Genomic DNA, 9779 nt, shown 5'->3' on the forward strand with positions numbered 1-9779 from the left:
GCTATACTCATGCGCAATAAAACCTTGAGAGTTTTGAAGAGATCTTGCCATAATGTGCTTGTGAATATTCTATCTCTGTCTGTTATTATTACTGCCGGCAAGCCAGGTAACCTCAAGATATTATCAAGGAATAATTGTGCAACATCATGGACTGTATATGGATGTGAGAGTGCAATGAAATGAGCATATTTTGTCAATCTGTCAACTACTACAAGAATGACATCTCTTCCTTTGGATTTGGGCAATCCCTCAATAAAGTCCATGGAAACATGTGACCAAGCCATATCAGGAATAGGGCGGAGTTCAAGAAGGCCAGGTACCTGCACATGTTCAACCTTGGATACTTGGTAGATTGGACATTCATTGATCCAGTTTTGGATTTGTGGTTTGAGATGAGGCCAGTGAAAAAGTTTTTTAATCCTTTGATATGTAGCTTTGATTCCAAAATGTCCTCCAATTGAAGGTGAATGCAGAGAGTCAAAGATTTGTCTTCTTGTTGTAGTGCCCTCTCCCACACAAATCCTTCTCTTGTATCTAGTGATACCATCTGTCAATGTATAATGGATATTGTCATTGTCAGGTGCAGTTTGTAGTTTCTGAAGAATGAGCTGACACTTTGGGTCATTGATGTAGCTAGACTTAATGTCCTCCACCCAATTTGGAACACATAAACTAATTGCACTGCAAAATAGTTGTGAGACAGATGGATGATTTATTCTTGATAAAGCATCTGCCACTTTGTTTTCTTTGCCCTTTTTGTATTCAACCACATAATCAAATTCCAACAACTTGAGTAGAAGTTTGTGTTGCACTCCCTCAAGTATTTTCTGACTAGTAATATATTTGAGACTTTGTTGATCTGTTTTGATCACTAGTTTGCTGCCCAAAAAGTAGTGTCGCCATCATTTGAGGGCTGCCAAGATTGCTGAAGCTTCTTTATCATAAATTGATTAGCTAGCAGCTTTAGGTCCAAGGGCTTTGCTATAAAATGCAATTGGCCTTCTTTGCTGCAAGAGAACTGCCCCTATCCTAGTATTGCAAGCATCAGTTTCAAGAACAAAAGGTAGAGAAAAGTTTGGCAATGCTAAGACAGGTGGTGAAGACATTGCCCTTTTGAGATTGACGAAGGCATGTGTGTGCTGATCCTTCCAGTGAAAGGAGTCCTTTTTGAGTAAATCATGTAATGGTTGACAAATGACACCATAATTATAGATAAACCTTCTGTAATAACCTGTCATACCTAAAAAGCTTCTTAACTTTGTGACTGAATTAGGAATTGACCATCTTTGAATATCCTCTATCTTCTTTGGATCTATGGCTACTCCTTTGTTAGAAATGATGGGGCCCAAATATTCAACCTTAGTTGCTGCAAATACACGTTTGTTGAATTTAGCTTTTAGATGGTGAGTTCTCAGAATATTCAGAACTATCTTGAGATGCTCCTTGTGGGCTTGCCGAGTTTTGCTATATACTAGAATGTCATCAAAGAAAACCAAGATAAAATCTCTAAGGTGATCTGCAAAGATTGTGTTCATGAGTGATTGAAACGTTGCCGGGGCATTTGTGAGACCAAATGGCATGACTATTCATAATGGCCCAAAGGTGTTCTGAAGGCAGTTTTGAAAATATCATCTTTATGCATTCTTATTTGATGATAACCCGAGCGAAGATCAATTTTGGTGAAGAAAGCAGCACCATGTAACTCATTTAATTATTCTTCAATTACTAGAATAAGGAATTTATTCTTAATTGTCACTGCATTAAGAGATCTGTAATCCACCACCAATCTCCATGAGCCATCTTTCTTTCGGACTAGCAAGGTAGGAGATGAATAAGGACTGGAACTTGGTTTAATCATCTCAGTTTTGAGCATCTCTTGTATCAGTTGCTCCAGTGCATTCTTTTTGTGGTGGGGAATCCTGTAGGGTCTGATGTTTGGAGGAGAAGCATTGGGTTGCAAGGAAATTGTATGATCACATACTCTTGTAGGTGGTAATGACTGAATTTCTTCAAAGAGATCAGCATACTCCTGTAATATCTTTGCAATATCTGATGGAACTGAATGGAACTCAGTTGTAATATGGTGTAAGCAGTGAGCATAAGTGGAAGTAGCCTCTGTATTTTCCTGACAAATGATGAAGAATCCCAGCACACTCTTGCAAATAAGCTTGTCCAGCTTGTTGGTTTTCAGAACAGGTGCTACTGCTATTTGTGTAGAATCCATAAATGTGATAGATTGGCCATCCTTCACAACTTGCAGAGTTCTAGCATTAAGATCTAGGCTGATAGGACTATGTTGCTTAATCTAATTGGCTCCCAGAATAATATCAAATGTTTTAAGAGGAATGAGTCTGAAGGTGGTAGTAAAGGAATTATTCTGTGTGACATACTCACAAATGACTCAGGCATCTGTAGACATTTGGCCACCATCTACTATTGTTACCTTGAGGGGGGCTATGTTGCGAATTGGAAGGTTAGCTTGTATAGCTAGTTTGCAGTCCATAAATGAACAAGAACTCCCACTGTCAACCAATGCGACTGCCTTTACTCCATTAATGAACAAGAGTATTGAGAAGGTCGAATTAGTGGGAATACCATTGAGAGCATGAGTAGATATGTGAAGAAGTTTGGTTTCCTGTTGTTGAACAGGACTAGTAGGTGTAGGAATCAACTCATGCTCAAGTACCTCATCCACTTGGATAGTTTCTGTTGTACTAGTATCACTGTTGAGAAGGATGGCATGAATTATTGAGGAATAATCAGTACTGTCAGAATCCTCCACCAATATAGCATGAACTATTTTTCCATTTTTGCATTTATGTCCAAAGAACAAGGTTCTTTACAAAAAATAGCATTTGGATTGTTCTTTCTGGTTCTGATTGCCAGTCCTGGGTCTTGAAGAATTGGAAGATCCCTCTTTCCAATTGGAGCTTCTAAATGTAGAAGTGTTCCTGCTGTATGTAGGTGGCATATGAGAGTGTCTAGAAGAACCAGTCTATTCCAAATGCCTAGCATACCAATAAGCCTCGAGTAAATTTTGTGGTTTATGACACTTTACAAAATGTCTGATATCCTGTTTAAGGCCCTTAACAAAACTGGCGATGAAAAAACTTTCCAGCAAGGAAGGATTGTCCCTTTTTAGAAGGACCATTGCTACTTCAAAATTATCAATATAGCTGGTCAATGAAGAGGTTTGATGCACTTCATGAAATTTTTCCATAGCATCATAAGGGCTGGCATCAGCAAATCTATCATAGACCAAGTGGCAGAATTGTATCCAGGAAGGTAAATGGTTCTGAAGTAAGATACTGGTTCCTCTTAACCAAGTATCTGCTAGGCCAGACATGTATGCTGATGCAATTTTCACTTTGAGATATTCCAAAGTACTAGTGAGTTCAAAGTACCTCTCACATTGCCTGATCCAACTAGCTGGATTGTCACCTGTGAAATATGGCATATCTAACTTGGGACTATTTTATACTCATGATTATCATATCTGGCTAAGTGGGAATGGTTAGGAGGCCTAAAATAACTGGAGGTGTCAAAGGGTCTAAATGGTAAGCTGTATTCTGGTGGGGGCTGGGGGTTCTGGAATGGAAATGAGGAATGGTATTGTTCTTGATGGGGAGGGATGGGTGGGGAAAAATGTTGGCCGGCATTTTGAATGTTGGAATGAGGGTATGTAGGTAAGGTTGTTCTATGAGTGCTGTGAAATAGGTATGGTTAGGCTGAGGTGGTATTGGTGGAAGGTTGTAGTTACTGTGCAGGTGTTGGGAAGGATATGGTTCCAATTTGTGAGTGGTTTCATTTTCTAGGATCTTGTTGGGTATTTTGGGTTCAGGCAATGTCCTGGTCTCGGTGATCTCACAATTGGAAGCATCACTGGTTCCCTCAAGGATGACACCCGGGCCTGATGATATTACTTTGTTAGTCTCTTCCACATTTTTCTTCTCGTTGGAGATGAGTAGAGTCTTGAGCATGCCTTTGATTTCGTCCATCTCACCCTTGAGGTTCTTTAGGGAAGTAATATCAGATTGCAGCACCAGCTAAAGACGTCCAAATGGGCCGTGCCTACTAGGCCGACCCGAGGCACGGCACTGTAGGCACGGCCCAGGCACGGCACGGCCCGATCACCGACGGGCCAGGCCGGCACGGCACGAGGCCACGGGCCGTGCCTGGGCCGAGCGTGCGGCACGACGGGCCGGCACGGCATGGCCCGGCCGAGTTGGGCCGGCACGGGCACGGCCCAGCCCGGGCCGGCACGGCACATATTTTCTATTTTTTATATATATTTTTAATTTTTTTAGCTATTTTTTAATATTTTTAGCTATTTTTTATATTTTTATCTATTTCCTATATATTTTTATATATATTTTTCATTTTTTAATATTTTTTTATCTATTTCGGCCCGTCGGGCCGACCGGGCCGTCGGGCCGAAATCGTGCCCGGGCCGGCCCGGCACGGCACGATCACCGATGGGCCGTATCGTGGGCCGAGGGGAAGGCACGCGGGCCGGCACGGCATGGCCCGTTACTGTAGATGGGCCGTTTGGGCCGTGCCGTAGCCGGGCCCGTGAAGGGCCAGCACGAACGGCCCATTTGGCCATGTTTAGCACCAGCATTTCATATCTCAGGTTCTGAACCTCGTCAACTGCCTTAGTCCGAATCATCACAGTCATCTTCACCTTCTGATCTGGTCGGTTCAGATCAATTCCTCCCCTTATCAGCCAAATCAGATCAGTCTACCGCCGCCCGGTGTGGAGATCGGGTTCGGGATTTTACTCAGGAACTAATCCTGAAACCTTCTCCTGAATCCACACCTCGCCATCACCACCTGCAGCCGATCGGATCGGGCTCCCAGAATTTTACATAGGAACAAGTCCTGCAACGCTCGCCTTCGCCGAATCGACGCAAAAATTTCCGCCGAGGAAGCAAGCTCTGATACCCTTATCAGGTTCCGACCAAATGATCGGATCAGAACTGATAAATCGAAGAGAATTGGGGAAGAACAGAGGAAGAACCGGAGAAGAGAAGAGGAAAATATCTACTGCTAGTTCTACACTAAGATGAACAAAACGAATATAGCAACTGGGAGATGCCCCTTACTCGATTAGTTATGGGTTTTATACCCAGTACAGTCATTAAGTTGCTAATCATGATTACATATGCACTTAGACGTCAAATCACTATTTGCTGGATAGTAACCGGCTTAACTGAAATGGGAACTCTTATGCTATTTGCCAAACGATATGAAGCGTCTGATCTTCAGTTAATCGGTATCGAAACATCAGGACCATTGATGTGTTTCAGCAACTTCTTGCCGCCTGGTCTGAACCTGACATACCAGCAGCAGCAGCAACAACTGCAAAGGCGGCAGGGGCAGTGGTCCCCATCCCCGTCGCCGTCCCGCGGTCTGCGAGGCAAAAGCCAGCGCCTCACCGTCGGGGGCGGTGGCCCCTGCTGATCCACCTTCCTTGATTTACACGATCGCAAGGAGCCTACTGGCTAGACGCGAGGCCAAGCAAACGGGCGAGCGAGCTCCTTGATTTCCCGGTTCCCGTTGCCCTCGACATGGCTCCACAGGTATGAGAGCAGGGTCTCTTTCTGATTCGTTTCTCTTGCGTTTTGCCGTGATTATTTGTGCTGAATTTCATGTGCTCTTGGTTCTTGGCATATTAGGCATTGATGGTGGGGGAGAATGGAGAGGACCTCGAGGGGCCCAAGGAGTTGCTGCCCCTCTCCAAGCTCGAAGGTGCTCATCACTAATTTTTATCTACGTGCTTGATTTCTTGGGTTACTGATATATCTCCTTTGGGTATGAGGATGTGTATTTGGGCCTTTCTCTGTTGATCCATAGTCGGTGCAGCTCATTGGTATTGGTTCCTAGAACAGTTGAGTACTGCACTTGCAGATGCAAGCAAATGGTTATGTGAAAAAAATGCATTTAATTAAAACTTCTGTTCATCCAGTGCTGGTTGGCTGAGCTCTAAGTGTTACTTGTATGCTTCTCACACTGTTTGTGACCATAGTGGTGAACTAGGAAAAGTGTCACTCTCTCAAACTTCCAATTTCTTAATTAAAACTTGCTATACCTTCGATCCGTAAGTGTAACTTCTGCTTGTTGAAACATAAAACTAGCATACGATTCAGCCACTTAGGTCATGTGGTTTCATCTGCACATCCATGTACTGCATGTGTTATCCATGTATGTATTCACTGTTATCTCAAGATTCTGATTTTGTATCAACTCTGGAATCTAACAAATACAAGCTGCAATTTGGGAGGCATAATAACATACTACTCTAGATCATGTAGTGATATTTGTACAATGTTTGTTCATACACAATGATTTCAGTTTTTGGTTGTAAGATTGCTTTCCTTGAAACAACAATTTTGCTTTTCTGCTGATTACGAGTTCTAAAGATTGGTCCTAACAATTGTGTTGTCTTGCAGACAAGCCTAAGGATGTGGAGGAGTAGTGGTGCTATGGATTCACGACCTTATTTCTATCTTGGAGATCTGTAGTAGTTCTTCAGGGAATGGAGTGCTTATGGGGCCGGTATTCCATTGGTGTTAAATGGCAGTGACTCTGTGATATTGTATTATGTGCCATGTTGTCTAGAAAATTCCCATTGGATTAGAACCTTCACAGGTTAACCTGTCTAGCAGAATAGCTTCAATTGTCTGTGTCTTTTCTTATGCTTCAATTAATTTGAGTTGTGGTGTGTTCGTATAGAACCAGAAAACTTAACTGAATACTGATGGAATGGTAAAAAATGTACTCCAGTTCATCAGTGAAAAGTACACTATGGTTAGTTCATTGGTGTAAGGCAGACTTTTCATTTCAAAAACCCATTTTCAATTCATTTTTTTGTTTGTTAAACACACATCAGTGACGAATCTGAATCAACCTATCACTAATGACAAACATTAGTGACGGTCTGGATGAGTCCACATAGTGACGGTCTGAATGAGTCCATATAGCGACGGGTCCGGAGCTGACTGCTCACTGATGGACAATCCGTGTAAGAGTCCACATTGTACATCAATGATGGGTTGGATCCAGATTCGTCACTAATATGGATTCATCGGTGATGGATTGGATTCAGATCCGTCACTGATGAGTCTTCATTAGTGACATTCAGAGTGACGGGTGTGACCCGTTATTAATGAGGGTTATCACCCATCACTAATAAATTTTTTCTGAGATACTACTAATTAGAGGATTCTTTTGAGAATTGAACAAGATCAAACAATGAAGGGGTACGTTGCATCCGTTGTTACCATTACCAGAAGTATATGCATGCATGCATGAGGTCTATCTCATGGGTCATCTCACAAGCTAGGGTGCCCCGATACGCAATACTCAATATGGATACGCTGATACGGGTATGACGATGCGAGAGTTTTGAAAAAAAGAAACGTCGATACGATGGGTATGTATTTATATTAATTAAAAATAAGAATGCAACAATTATTATGTGTAAAGAACTATTACTATTCTTAAGTAAAATTAATAAATACTGAAAAATATTAATCTAAATTAATTACAACTAAATTTCAAAGATATTACTGTGCATACTATGCATATCAGGCTGCTAATGGGCTAGTTTTCTTTTCCTTCTCATTTTATCTATTTTCTCTGCGCTGAAGTGGGCTTGGCTCATCTCTCTCCCTCCCTCAGCCAACTCCCTCACTCGATCTCTCTGGCTCTCACTGTCTCTCTCCCACACAGAGTGACGGCGGCACCGGCGGCAAATCGGAGGCAGGGCAAGAAAAAGGCAGGGAAAATGGAGGAGAGGAGGCCCTCACCTCAGTCGTGGTGATGGCTCGATGCGGCACGACGATGCTAGCTCAGCACGGTGAGGTGATGGCGGAGACGACGGCTCGGGAAGACGAAGGGGATGGCTCGGGGTGGTGCTTGGCTCCGGGGATAGTGTGCCAGCGAGAAGTATCGGTCCAAAAGGCACGGTAAGGTGAGGGGAAGTATCGAAGGAGTATCTTCATTTACTTTTTGGGTTGTATTTTTCGATACTTTTGCGATACCGTATTAAAGATGTATCGGCGTGTATCGGTATCGGATATGTACCATGATACAGATATGGTACTTTAGTGACGTATCGGGGTATGCGTTCTCTCAAGTATACGTATGCATGAATGACGCATATGGGGCCTGGCCGCCCCCTGTCTCCGCCCCTGATTACAGGACCGCTTTTATATTAATATGGCCAACACATAATCAATTTGCAAAATGATCACGACGACCCATAAAAGATGAACATTTAGCATTCAGTTGATCATCTATCACTTATTATTTAGTCTGAGTTTCATATGTCGTACACGAGATGATATGGATTATTCAGGTTCTAGGAACGCAGTTCCTCCGGCACTCCTCGGCTGACGTGAAGCACCTGTTGTTCAATACAGGGCAACAGAAGCACCACGGCGGGTTGCAGTACTCTCGACTCCATTCACATGGCACTGTGTAATCATCTGGTCCGATCCCTTGACCTGCATATTGATGTATAGCTAGGTACGGTTAGTATAGTAGATTAGCATGTAAACAAAGACATGTGTGGAAAGTTGTGACTTACCCTGAGCATGTGTGGCTACGCATCCGAGAATAACCAAGAAAATCGCAACCGCTTGGACGGCGTGTTTGTTGTGGATCGCCATGTACACAGGTAGTTCGTGATTTTCAGAGAATAGTGACCACTGGGCGATTCTTGGCTCTCCATGGTTCATATATGCACACATATATACAGCGCATGCTGTCAACATATATGTTGGTGTAAAATATGTTTATAGTAGAATTAGATTGTGCCCTGGCTGAAATTGATTGTTCCCTGGCTGAAATTGATTGCTGTCTTCTATCGAGGCCTAGAGATTTGTTTCAAAAAAATTTTAATGGCCCCCTCCCTCTCAATCCAAATTGATTTCCTTCTCTTTCATCTCAAGGATTAAATGCTATCCTGGTGCCAAAGAAACTGAAAAAAGAGGACAATAGCGTTGTCATATAAACTTTTTATGGTATGTTAGTGGAAACGAATTGATCACGTCTAGGCTGTCAACATATAAGCTGGTGGTGCAAAATATGTTTATAGTAGAAATTGATTGTGCCCTGGCTGTAAACAATGATGTCTTCTGTCATAGCGTATTAATTTGGATCCCTAGGAAATTTGTTTCCAAATTTTCTTAAGCAACCCCCCCCCCCACCACCAAAAAAAAGAATTGATTTCCTTCTATTTCATCTTTGAATTAAATCACTACTACAAAAACTATTTTTAGAGGTGGATCATAACCCATTTGTACAGACGTTTAGCTAACACGCCTGCGATCGAAGGCCTGTGAAAATAGACGATTTTCACAGACGCAAAAGAGATCGTCTGTGAAAACCTATTATCACAGGCGGTTTATTTAAGAAACCGCCTGTGATAATCAATTTACATAGGCGATTACTTAAGAGAACCGTCTGTGAAAATAGCTTTCCACAGGCGGTTCCCTTAAGTAACCGTTTGTGTAAATTGATTATCACATGCGGTTTATTAAATAAACCGCATATGATAATAGATTTCTACATGTGTTTTCTTTTGTAACCGCCTATAGATAGTTAGATTTTCACAGGCAGGTGACAAAAGGACTCGTCTGTGGTATGTATTTCGTTCAAAAAATAATATGAGCATATATATAATTCTCTCCAGATTTCAACACATTTTCAAGACATTCCAACATCACAGATTTGAACAGCATTTGAATCAACACAGGTCTAATATTTAACAC

General features: G+C 42.2%; 1 long non-coding RNA gene across 1 annotated transcript; it reads left to right on the forward strand.

Annotated features, from left to right (window-relative positions):
* Positions 1-5374: 5374 nt before the first annotated feature.
* Positions 5375-6706, forward strand: LOC133909913 (uncharacterized). The gene is made up of 3 exons (XR_009908459.1): positions 5375-5582; positions 5679-5751; positions 6453-6706. It is a non-coding gene; the product is annotated as an uncharacterized LOC133909913 (long non-coding RNA).
* The last annotated feature ends 3073 nt before the right edge of the window (positions 6707-9779 follow it).

Source organism: Phragmites australis, chromosome 2, assembly GCF_958298935.1.
Source record: "Phragmites australis chromosome 2, lpPhrAust1.1, whole genome shotgun sequence".
Taxonomy (NCBI): domain Eukaryota; kingdom Viridiplantae; phylum Streptophyta; class Magnoliopsida; order Poales; family Poaceae; genus Phragmites; species Phragmites australis.